The sequence below is a fragment of the Penaeus monodon genome, chromosome 23 (assembly GCF_015228065.2).
Source record: "Penaeus monodon isolate SGIC_2016 chromosome 23, NSTDA_Pmon_1, whole genome shotgun sequence".
Taxonomy (NCBI): Eukaryota; Metazoa; Arthropoda; class Malacostraca; order Decapoda; family Penaeidae; genus Penaeus; species Penaeus monodon.
Window position 1 is genome coordinate 30250293 of NC_051408.1, and position 380 is coordinate 30250672.

Consider the following 380-nt stretch of genomic DNA (forward strand, 5'->3'; position numbering starts at 1 on the left):
ACGTGCGCGGGATTATGTATATAGTCCAAAAGTTATAACAGCCCATACGTAATGCAAAAGCCAAATTGCCTAAGGTTCTGTGTCCCAAATGCCTCTGTATCACACATGGCTCCTCCCCTTCTTCAATGCATGCCAATGGATATTGTCACGTGAATGTGTATGTCTTAGAAGGTCTCTGCGGGCACTTGTGTTATGTGTGTTTATGTTGGTGTGCATTTGCATATCGCGCGGGAGAGAGAATGTGAGTGCGTTTCTTCAAATATGCATTTTCAGCCAGAAGTTTTAAAATCCTATTTAGTGATACGTCAAAAAATATAGCATACGAATGGCACCGTTGATTTTCTCATTCTTGAAAGGCCAAATAGACAATGAGATACGAC